We start from the raw sequence: 11,752 nt of genomic DNA on the forward strand, positions 1-11,752 counted from the left end.
GGAAGGATTTCTGCAGCATGATATCATCTCTCGAAAACTACAGAGGCCAGGTATGTTCAGGGGTAGTGGCCCAGTTGGAGACAGGACCTAAAGCCCTGACATGAGAAGAAGGCTCGAAGTACCTGGATCTGAAGCCCCTACTGAAGATAGCCTCTGAGGAGATCACAGAGCTGCCTTCCAACTTTAAATACACACATAATTTTAATAAGTCATCCAGTCTATTGTGTTTTTGTTATCCAAGCCTGATGGACTAAGTATCATTAAACCACTGAGACTTGTGATTGACTTTTGGCTCTAGCATAACCTAGCCTATCTTGACTAATACAAAAGGTGCTAAAATCATAGTATTACGGAAATTATGGGGCACCTGAATGGCTCAGTTGGTTGGGTGTCTGCCTTTAGCTCAGGTCATAATCCTAAAGTCCTGGGATTGAGCCCTGTGTTGGGCTCCTTGCTCAGCTGAGAGCCTACTTCTCCCTCTCCCTCTGCTTGCTGTTCTCTCTCTCTCTCTTTCTCTGTCAAATAAATAAATCAGGAGGAAGACGTGGTCTCCACCAGAGCGGAGTCCAGGATGCCCCGCTCCTGCTCCTGACTCACCGCTGTTCGCTCTCACTGAGGAACAAGCGGGTCAGGAAGCCACACTGCAGCCATGGCATTTAAAGACACCGGGAGACACCCTTGGAATCAGAGGTGGCGATTCACTGAATTAGAATTACTCTAACCAGCCGCAATGTAAAATCTTTGGAAAAGGTATGTGCTGACTTGATCAGAGGTGCAAAGGAAAAGAATCTCAAAGTGAAAGGACCAGTGCTGATGCCTACCAAGACTCTGAGAATCATTGCGAGAAAGACTCCTAGTGGTGAAGGTTCTAAGACTTGGGATCATTTTCAGATGAGGATCCACAAGCGACTCATTGATCTGCACAGTCTTTCTGAGACTGTTAAGCAGATTACCTCCATCAGTATTGAGCCTGGAGTTGAGGTTGAAGTCACCACTGCAGATGCTTAAATCAACCTTTTTAATAAATTGATTATCTGTTGTTAAAAACAAACAAATAAATAAAATGCAAAAAAAAAAAAAAAAAAAAGAAGTTATAGATTATGTGATATCCAGCCCCAATTGGGAGAGACTGGAGAGACAAACCAAACCAGTCCAGCATTATGATCATCATCAGTGAAGACAAAAGACACCAGGCCCATGTAACAGACTCCCAGTAGGCGTCTTGGAAAGTCAGATGACAAGAAAGCAAGAGGGAGACAAATGTGAAATCATTGCTCTGAATGGTGAACCTCTTCAGGCTTCCCCCAGAGAATTTTAGTCTGTTAAGACTAGACCAGGGTCAAGGCAAGTGGAGAGACTTTTCCAGGCAAAGAGCCCATGTCTTTGCAAAAGGCTTTATTATATCTAAGTTTAGAAAGTGGAAACAAGAGGAGGGTTGTAAGAGAATGTGAAAATAAGTGGGATTGAGGAGCTTAAGGAGAGAGAAAAAAATCAATGGCATTAGAATCATCGCTCTCGTAGTCATGAGCAGAAACTAGGAGTGTCAGAAGAAGGCAGTGTAGTTGAACAGGAAGAAAAGAGATAACTGATCCCATTGGGGTTGCCTTGTAATCCTTGGCATCTTATTGGGCCGGAAAAGCATATAATTCCTGAGGACACAATGTTAAATGGCATGGTGTGGTAGTTAACATGAACTCTGGAGCAAGAGTGGCACGGATTGACAGCCAGCCTCTGCCACTTACTGGTTTTGTGGTCTTGGCTAAACTATTTAACCTTTCTGGGCCTCATTTTCCCCACCTGAAAAATAAAAGTTAGAATCAGGCCCACCTCATATAGCTGCTACCCCAGACTATGTGAGGAGCCTCTTACAAGTTCTTTCTCTCATCAGCAAATTTTGCAGGTTTCCCCAAAAAATCTCTTCTCCTCCCTCCCTCAAGGATCAGGGCCTCACTCAGAAGATTGATGATGCAGTTTTTTTTTTTTAACCATATTGCAGAGCTAGAGACAGACAAATGACCTGTGTGCAATTTTTTTCCCGAAACATAGGCAATTACCTTCACCAAATGATCGTGCTGTTTGATTTGTAGTTTGACTCTGGAGTCAAAAGTGGGAGGGTTCATACTTCATTCTTGATTAAGGGCAGTGAAGATTCCCACAGGACTCATTCCTAATTAGTATTATGAATGGCCTCTCTTTGCCCTGCATCCCAGGATGCCTTTCTGTTTCTCACATGTGGGCATAATGCGTTAGTTGCTCTGATTCCTTAAATCATTAATAGCAGGACAGACATGACCTGAATCAATTCTATTCTTTGCACAGTGTTAGGGCTTGCTGTCTTATTGATTATGATTTCTTTGCATCTCATAGTGCATCTCATAGTGATCCCTCAGGAAAGTGAGACTTTTAGAAAAAAGCCTTCCACGTGGTGAAGAAGCACACACGTAATTTAGAGCTGAAGCTCTGGCCCTGCATGGACTGGCTTTAAATCCTAGTTCTGGGGCACCTGGGTGGGGCTCAGCAGTTGAGTGTCTGCCTTCAGCTCAGGTCCTGATCCCAGAGTCCTGGGATCCAGTGGTGCATTGGGCTTCCTGCATGGAGCCTGCTTCTCTCTCTGCCTGTGTCTCTGCCTCTCTCTGTGTCTCTCATGAATGAATAAATAAAATCTTAAAAAAAAAAAACACCTCGTTCCACTTCTTCTGGCTGTCTGAATTTGAGCAAGTCACCCACCTTCCATGAGCTTCAGTTTCCCTACCTAAAAAATAAGGACAATAATAGTATTTACCACACTAAGTGGTTGTGCATACTACTATAAATAAAGCACTGTGCCTGGCACAGAGTAATCCTTCAATATATGTTGTCTATTATCATTCATTTTTGTGTAACAAATGAATGGCAATTATTGGTCCTTTTAAGATACTTTTTCCTTTTTTTTTTTAAGATTTTATTTATTTATTCATGATAGTAAGAGAGAGAGAGAGAGAGAGAGAGGCAGAGACACAGGCAGAGAGAGAAGCAGGCTCCATGCAGGGAGCCCGACGTAGGATTCGATCCCGGGTCTCCAGAATCGCGTCCTGGGCCAAAGGCAGGCACCAAACCGCTGCGCCACCCAGGGATCCCTGTTTTTTATATAATTTCATTTCGTTTTGTTTACGATTTATTGATTTGAGAGAGAGAAAGAGTGCAGGTGAGGTGGGGAGGGGCAGAGGGAGAGGGAGAGAGAGAATCTCAAGTGGAAGTCTGCCCAAGAGACTCCATCCCACAACACTGAAATCATAAACTGAGCTGAAATCAAGAGTCAGACACTCAACTGACTGAGCCACCGAGGTGTCTCTATATAATTTCATTTCTTTAGTTTTTTTTTTTAAGATTTTTATTTATTTATTCATAAGAGACACAGAAACAGAGGCAGAGACATAGGCAGAGGGAGAAGCAACCTCCATGCAGGGAGCCTGATGTGGGACTCGATCCCAGGACCCCGGGATCAAGCCCTGAACCGAAGGCAAATGATCAACTGCTGAGCCACACAGGTGTCTCTTTAATTTAATTTCTAAAAGGCTCTACCCTGGGCAGCCCCAGTGGCGCAGCGGTTTGGTAACGCCTGCAGCCTGGGATGTGATCCTGGAGACCCAGGATTGAGTCTCACATCAGGCTCCCTGAATGGAGCCTGCTTCTCCCTCTGCCTGTGTCTCTGCCTCTCTCTCTGTGTCTATGAATAAATAAATAAAATCTTAAAAAAAAAAAAAAAAGGCTCTACGCTTGGCAAGCAATAGCATATTATATATTGTAAAAATTCTAGAAGACACGTTTGACGTATTGTTAGAATGCATATTTGTTTGTCAGATATTGGAATTTATATCTACACAATCACAAAAAGTCTGCCTTTGAAATAAAAGAACATTGTCAATGTTTTCATGTTTGGCTTTGAGGTATTTATATAACACTTTTATGCAAATAACCCCCACCTATTTCTTCTTAGGCTTAGCATCTCTTCTGAACCCCAGATAAATGTCTTCAGTTGGTTACCGTACGTTCTCTCTCTTGTATCACCTCCATCAGATGCATTACATCTTCCTCTAGCTGGCTTTTTCGGTCTTCCCTATTTGAATAATATCATTATTATCACAATTCTTAGGTGTAAAATTCTGTCATCCATAGCTATAAAAAAACCAGATATTTATTATTTACTTTGTGCCAGACACTGTGTTAAATTTTATTGCATTACTTTATATAAATCCTCTCAACACTCTTATGATGTCATGACAAAAACTGAGGTTTGCTTGGCGATATTGGATGTCTTGACCAAGATCACATAATTAATATGTAGTTGATCCAAGAATCGCCCCCACATCACTTGAAAACAGACTCATGATCTTCAGCACTATCATTGCTGTGATAGAGTTCCTTTCCAGCTCTTGTCAATCATATTCAATCACTTCCCAAACCTTGTTAGTTTAGCCTATGAGTTTTAGCACAAACATCCCTTTGACCACTTTAATCCTCATACCTTGATTATTGATGACATTGGCATTTTCTTTATGGGCCTCTTTGCTTCCAGTGTCTCCCTATCCAATCTACCCTCCAGACTATAGCTAGATTCTTCATTGTTCTAAAGCATAGCATTCCCCATGTACCAATGTAATCCTGAATAAATCGAGTCATCTCTTTTGGTCTGTGTGTATGCCTATAAAGTGAGTGAATTAGATAGCCACAACAGTTTTATTAAGTTCTAGAATTTTAAGATGTTTCTCAGGTCACTGTTCTACACTCAAAGTTTCCATGACTCTCCATTAACTACGGTCCCAATTTCTTGGGCTAGCATTCAAGGCTTGTCATTAATCTGCTGGTCTTCTCCCCCACTATTCTAGAAGCACTCTATCAGGAGTGTCTAATGAGTTTCTCTGACATTTTTTACTTTTTCCTGTTTGCATCCTTTGCTCTTGGCTATTTTCCTTGTCTCCCAGAACCTACAGACTTGCCTATCTGCCATCTTCTCTCTGTGCATCCCAATCATACTTCGGTGAAACCTTCCCCCTATGCTACCAAGGCAGCCTAGTGACCACTCTTTCTCCACAAGAGTTGGTGTCATTAGTGCAGTTCACTAAACATTACTCCTGTTATTATTTTGGGGGAGGGTGAATATATTCAAATTTGCAAGTTTATTGTTGTTGTTGCTATTTAAACAAGGGGAGGGTGGAAGGCCAGGGATCTGATGTCTGAGGTAGTGGATTCCCCTTCCCGGAAGTTTCAAGAAGAAACTAAAAAAAAAAAAAGAAAAGAAACTGAAACCCTTTCTCAGGGTTTCTGGAGAGATGGGTTCATATGTCCATTACGTCCATTAGTTTCAGGGTGCCTGACTGGCTCAGTCAGAAGAGCATGTGACTCTTGATCTTGAGATCATGAATTTGCTTCCCACATTGGGGGCAGAGATTAGTTAAATAAATAAATAAATAAGTAAGTAAGTAAATAAATAAATAAATAAATAAAACTTGAAAAAAAAGATTAGTGTTAGCTTAAATTCTTATTGTTTTTTAATTTGTTCTGTTGAAACATTTACCTACAGAAGCCTGAAGGGTTGTGTATAGAGTTGGGCAAGGAAGGGTTGGGCGAGTCATGTAATTAGGATGGCTTCCAGGAAGAGATGAAATCTTCCTATTTTCTACTGTCCATTCCCCTTCTCCAGATTCTGCCTGGGCAAGATCCTCCCCACCCAATAAGGCTTATAACATTTTTAAAGGAACCTGCCTCCAGGAGATGGTATTGTAGAGTCTATCGATCGACAACCTTGGAATCATCAAACTCTCAGGCTTCACTCTAGACGTACTGAATCAGAATTTGCTTTTTAGGGATCCCTGTGTGGCTCAGCAGTTGAGTGTCTGCCTTCAGCTCAGGGTCTGGGATCAAGTGCCCCATCAGGCTCCCCACAGGGAGCCTGCTTCTCCCTCTGCCTGTGTTTCTGCCTCTCTCTCTCTCTCTCTCTCTCTCTCTGTGTGTGTGTCTCTCATGAATAAATAAATAAAATCTTTTATTTATTTAAAAAACTCCACCCTGGCTGCTCAATAAATAAAATCTTTTTTTTTAAATTTTTATTTATTTATGATAGTCACAGAGAGAGAGAGAGGCAGAGACACAGGCAGAGGGAGAAGCAGGCTCCACGCACCGGGAGCCCGATGTGGGATTCGATCCCGGGTCTCCAGGATCGCGCCCTGGGCCAAAGGCAGGCGCCAAACCGCTGCGCCACCCAGGGATCCCATCAATAAATAAAATCTTAAAAAAAAAGAAGAATTTTTGTTTTAACAATTCCCTATGTGATTTGTTTGTACATAGAGGTTTTAGAAGCACTAGTGCAGCGGTCCCCAACAACTTATAAAGGAGCTTTGTAGATAACTATTGAACGGATACTTAATGCATCCTCTCCTCCGCCACCAAAAAAAGTAAGTAAGAAAGAAAACTAGGGGGTACCTGGCTGGCTCTGCCAGTGGAGGGTGCAACTCTTGATCTTAAGGTTGTGGGTTCGAGTCCCATACTGGGTGTAGAGATTGCTTAAAGATAAACTCTTAAAGGAGCCTTGATGGCTCAGCGGTTGAGCACCTACCTTCAGCCCAGGGGGTGATTCTGGGGTCCTAGGATGGAGTCCCATGTCAGGCTTCCTGCATGGAGCCTGCTTCGCCCTCTGTCTGTGTCTCTGCCTCTTTCTGTGTGTCTCTCATGAATAAATAAATTTTTAAAAATCTTTAAAAAAGAAAATCTTAAAAAAACTTAAGAATAAATAAATAAAATCTTATAAAAAAAACCTTAACAAATTAAAATAAAATCTTAAAGAAAGAAAATTAGGAGCCAACATCTATTTTTTTTCATGTCCCCTATCCTATCCATCCGTAAGACCTATGTGCCAAACCTTGAATATACGTCCTGTAACTAGCCACTTGTCTCTTTTTTCTTTCTCATCACATATTCCAAACCACCATAATTTCCCACTTAGACTAATGGTATAGACTCCATCAGCTTTCCTGATTCTGTTTGAAGAAAAATTTTTTATAACATTTCTTTATTTTATCTTTTTTAAGCCTTTATTTATTTTTTTATTATTTTTAAGCCTTTGTTTTATTATTTTTTAAAGATTTTATTTATTTATTTATTCATGAGAGACACAGAGAGAGAGGCAGAGACACAGGCAGAGAGAGAAGCAGGCTCCATGCAGGGAGCCCGGTGCAGGACTTGATCCCAGGACTCCAGGATATACCCTGGGCCAAAGGCAGGCGCTAAACTGTTGAGCCACCCAGGGATCCCCAAACTCTTATTTTTAAATAATCTCTACACCCAACATGGGGCTTGAATTTACCACTCCAAGATCAAGAGTTGCACATTCTTCTGGCTAAGCCAGCCAGGCATCCCTTTTAAATTTTTTTATTTATTTATTTATTTTTATTTATTTATTTATTTATTTATTTATTTATTTATTTAAATTTTTAAATTTTGAAATAATAGATTTATGGGAAGTTGCAAGATGCTTAGCTGGCTCAGTCAGTGCAGCATGCGACTCTTGATCTCAAGGTCATGAGTTCAAGCCCCAGGTTGGGCATAGAGCTCACTTAAAAGAAAAGATAAGATTTATGGGAAGTTGCAAAAAAAAAAAAAAAAAGTACAAGGAAGTCTCATGTATCCTTAACCCAGTGTCCTCTAATGGTAACATCTTGCATAACTACAGAACAATATCAAAACCAGGAAATTGACATTGGTATAATCTGCAGAGTTTATTCAGATTTCATCAGTTTTACAAGCACTCATTTGTGTGTATGTATAATTCTATGCAGCTTTATCACATGTGTAGATTCATGTAACTGTCACCACAATCAAGATACAGAAGTAGTCCATCACTCCAAGGCTCCCTCTTACTACCCTTTTAGGAATACCCCATGCCCTCTCCCGCATCCCAAACTCCTGAACACTCCTAATGTGTCCTCTATCTTTAAAATTCTGTGAATTCAAGAACATTATATAAATGCAATAATGCATACTCTCTCTTGAGATCTATCCAAGTTGTTGTGTGTCAATAGCTTTTTTCTTCTTCTTTTATTATTATTTTTTAAAGATTTTATTTATTTATTTGACAGAGAGAGCGCAAGCAGGGGGAGCAGCAGGTGGTGGGAGAAGGAGAGACAGGCTCCATGATAAGCAGACAGCCTGACTTGGGGCTCTGGGGTTTGATCCCAGGACCCTGGGATCATGACCTGAGCTGAAGGCAGATGCTTAACCAACTGAGCTACCCAGGCGCCTCTCTTCCTTTATTATTACTTTTTTTTATTTTTCAGGATTTTATTTATTTATTTATTCATGAGAGAGAGAGAGAGAGAGAGAGAGAGGCAGAGACACAGGCAGTTGGAGAAACAGGCTCCATGCAGGGAGCCCGACACGGGACTTGATGTGGGAACTCCAGGATCATGCTCCGGGCCCAAGGCAGATGCTCAACTGCTGAGCCATCCAGGTGTCCCATTCTTTTATTATTGAGTAATGTTCCATGGTACAGATGGATAGAGACTAGTTTGTTTAAGCTTTCATTTGATGGACATTTGAGTTGTTTCCAGTTTTTAAAAAATATTTTATTTATTTATTCACGAGAGACACAGAGAGAGAGAGGCAGAGACACAGGCAGATGGAGAGGAAGTCTCCATACAGGGAGCCTAATGTGGGACCTGATCCTGGGACTCTGGATTAGGCCCTGGGCCGAAGGGAGGCACTCAACCACTGAGCCACCCAGGCGTCCCTGTTTCCAGTTTTTGGCTATTACAAATAAAGCTGCTAAGGACATTTGTATGCCGGTTTTTGTGTGAAAAGAACATAAATCTTTAATTTCTCTGGAATAGACACCCATGAGGGCAATTGTCAGGTCATATGGAAAGTGCCTGGTTAGTTTTATAAGAAACTGGCAAACTTTTCCTGAGGGCCTATACCATTTTACATTCCCACCAGCGATGTATGAGGGGATCTAGTTTCTCCACCTCTTCAACAGCACTGTCACTATTTTTTTTCCCTTTTTTTTTTTTTTTTAAAAAAAAAGCAGGCTCAACACCCACCATGGAGCCCAACCTGGAGCCCAACATGGGGTGTAAACTCAGGACCCTGAGATCAAGACCTGAGCTGAAATCAAGAGTTGGATGTTCAACCCACTAAGCCACCCAGGAGCCCCTTTTCCCTCCTTTTAAAAGTAAACTCTACATCCAACATGGGGCTCAAACTTACAACCTCACTACAGTGAGATCAAGACTCCCGTGCTCTACCCATTGAGCTAGTGGGGTGCTCTTTTTTTTTTTTAAGCATTAAGATAGGTGTGTAGTGCTACCTCATTGTGGTATTAATTTGCATTTCCTGGGACATCTGGGTGGCTCAGTGGTTCAGCGTCTGCCTTCAGCTCACAGCATGATCCTAGGGTCTTGGGATGAGTCCCGCATCAAGTTCCCCGTGGGGATCCTCCTTCTGCCTCTGCCCGTGTCTCTGCCTCTCTCTTTGAGTGTCTCTCATGAATAAATACAATCTTTTTTTTTTTAATTGCATTTCCCTAATGGCTAATGATGTCGAGAAACTCTTCATGTATTTATTTGCCACCTGTAAATCCCTTTCAGTGTAATGTCTATTTTTGCCTTTTGTTCATTTTCTTCTTTCTTCTTTCTTTCTTTCTTTCTTTCTTTCTTTCTTTCTTTCTTTCTTTCTTTCTTTCTTTCTTTCAAGATTTTGTTTATTTGAGAGAGAGAGTGTGTGAGAGCATGTGCTAGAGCACAAGCACAGGGAGTTGCAGAAGGAGAGAGAGAAGGCTTTCCACTGAGCAGGGAGCCAGACTCAGGCTTGATCCCAGACTCTGGGATCATGATCTGAGCCGAAGGCAGATACTTAACCAATTGAGTCACCTAGGCACCCCTCTTTTGTTCTTTTTCTAATCGGACTTTTTTAAACTGTTGAGTTGTGAAAATTCTTTATGTGTTCTATATACAAGGCCTGTATTGGATACATGATTTGCAAATATTTTCTTTTACCCTGCAGCTTGTTTTTTTTTTATCCTCTTCTCAGGGTCTTTCAAAGGGAAAATGTTTTTATTTTTGTTAGGGTCCAATATATCAACCCTTTCATTTTATGGATTGTGCTTTTGGTGGCAAGTCTAAAAACTCTTTGGCTGGCTCTTAGTCCTGAAGTGTTTTTGTTTTTGTTTTTGTTTTAAGATTTTATTTATTATTCATGAGAGACAGAGAGAGAGAGACAGGCAGAGACACAGGCAGAGGGAGAAGCAGGCTCCATGCAGGGAGCCCGCCGTGTGACTCGATCCTGGGATTCCGGAATCACGCCCTGGGCCAAAGGCAGATCCTCTACCCCTGAGCCACCCAGGTGTCCCTGAAGATTTTTTTTACCATGTTTTTCCTAAACTTTTTATAGTTTTACACTTAAATCTGTGATCCATTTTTTAGAAATTTATTTATTTGAGAGAGAGAGAGCTTGTGCAGGAGTCAGGGGATGGCAGAAGCAGAGGCAGAGCCCCCACAGTGGGCTGGATTTCACGAAAGATCAGGACCTGACCCAAATCATGAGTAGGATGCTTAACCAACTGAGCCACCCAAGTGCCCCTTTATGATCCATTTGTTTTGTTTTTTAAGATTTTATTTATTTATTCATGAGAGACACAGAGAGAGAGGCAGAGACACAGGCAGAGGGAGAAGCAGGCTCCATGCTGGGAGCCAGATGTGGGGCTCGATCCCGGGTCTCCAGGATCACGCCCTGGGCTGAAGGTGGTGCTAAACTACTGAGCCACCCAGGGATCCCCTATGATCCATTTTGAAAGAACCTTTGTTTAAGGTGGAGGTGTAGGTAGATGTTCTTTCCTTTTTTCTTTGCTTGCATATGTCCAATTCCTTCAGCAATATATATATATATATATACATATATTTTTTTTTTTTTTTAAGTAACCTCTACAAGTAGCCTAGGGCTCAAACTCACAACCTCAAGATCAGGACTTTCCAACTGTACAGACTGAGCCAGTCCAGAGTCACAGGACCAGCTGTCGAAAAGACACCTGATTCCTCTTCGTACCTTGGCCGCACCCATTTATTCTATGGCAGTCAGTGTGATTTTTTTTTTACATGTATCAGATGATGTCACTCCCTGTTCAAAACCTTCCCGTGGCACCGCAACATAACCCGGCCTCTCTCCGATGCCATTCCCTGCCATGGGATGCCCACTGTAGTAATATTCCGCAGATAATCACCAGACTTGCTCCCTCGCTTCAGGCAGGTCTAGTCCATTGTCACTTTCTCAGATTTTTTTTTTCCAGCCAACGTTTTTAAAATTGCTTACTGCTTTCAGTCTTTCTCCCTTGCCGTGCTTTTTTCTTTCTTTCTTTCTTTTTAAAGATTTTATTTATTTATCCATGACAGACACACGGAGAGAGGCAGAGAGTGGGGCGGAGGGGGGAGGGCTCGATCCCAGGACCCAGGGTCACGCCCTGAGCCGAAGCAGGCGCTCAACCCGAGCCACCCAGGCGCCCCTTGCCTGCCTTTTCTGGCTGCACGACCGTAAGGCAACGTGCCCTATACCACTTGCTCGGTTACTCTTTGTCCCCATTCCCAACCCTACCACAGTCTCCAAGAGCGTTCACTGCTGTCCCCTCAGGCCCTGCAATAGCGCCCGGCACACAGTAGGTGCTCAGGTAATAATGCAGCGCTTGCTAGGCTGGAAAGAATGAGTAATTGTAAAGTGAGAAAGACCGGTCTAT

The 11,752-nt window shown here is 42.1% G+C and overlaps 1 long non-coding RNA gene and 1 pseudogene across 1 annotated transcript; one reads left to right on the forward strand and one right to left on the reverse strand.

Annotated features, from left to right (window-relative positions):
- Positions 1 to 634: 634 nt before the first annotated feature.
- LOC112655278 (40S ribosomal protein S20-like) lies at positions 635 to 1,086 on the forward strand (annotated as a pseudogene).
- A 2,820-nt stretch (positions 1,087 to 3,906) lies between these two features.
- LOC112655281 (uncharacterized) lies at positions 3,907 to 5,018 on the reverse strand. The gene is made up of 2 exons (XR_003133603.3): positions 4,505 to 5,018; positions 3,907 to 4,155 (listed from the first exon to the last, which is right to left on the reverse strand). It is a non-coding gene; the product is annotated as an uncharacterized LOC112655281 (long non-coding RNA).
- Between the last annotated feature and the right edge of the window lie 6,734 nt (positions 5,019 to 11,752).

The sequence above is a fragment of the Canis lupus genome, chromosome 9 (assembly GCF_003254725.2).
Source record: "Canis lupus dingo isolate Sandy chromosome 9, ASM325472v2, whole genome shotgun sequence".
Taxonomy (NCBI): domain Eukaryota; kingdom Metazoa; phylum Chordata; class Mammalia; order Carnivora; family Canidae; genus Canis; species Canis lupus.